Source organism: Bufo bufo, chromosome 5, assembly GCF_905171765.1.
Source record: "Bufo bufo chromosome 5, aBufBuf1.1, whole genome shotgun sequence".
Classification (NCBI taxonomy): Eukaryota; Metazoa; Chordata; class Amphibia; order Anura; family Bufonidae; genus Bufo; species Bufo bufo.
The window spans coordinates 548244703-548244999 of NC_053393.1; positions in this window are offsets into that span (position 1 = coordinate 548244703).

Genomic DNA, 297 nt, shown 5'->3' on the forward strand with positions numbered 1-297 from the left:
TTAGAAAAAAAGAAAATAGAAAAATCAGTGTACAGACAATCCAGTCCAGACCTAAATAATGAATGGGATCGACCCATGTGATTTTCATGAATGAAAGGGATGTGTAACCCTCTATTGGCTGTATTAGACCTCGTGATCGGGACAGTGATACAAACAGCCAAGATGACCGGGTTTTGAGGCTCCGATATATTGTGAATGAACGAGTTGTCTGAACCTCTCTTACTATCTACATGACCTTTGGCATTCACAGAGGGATTGACTGGAAAGCAAAGTGATTCCTCTGGAGTATCGATGTTT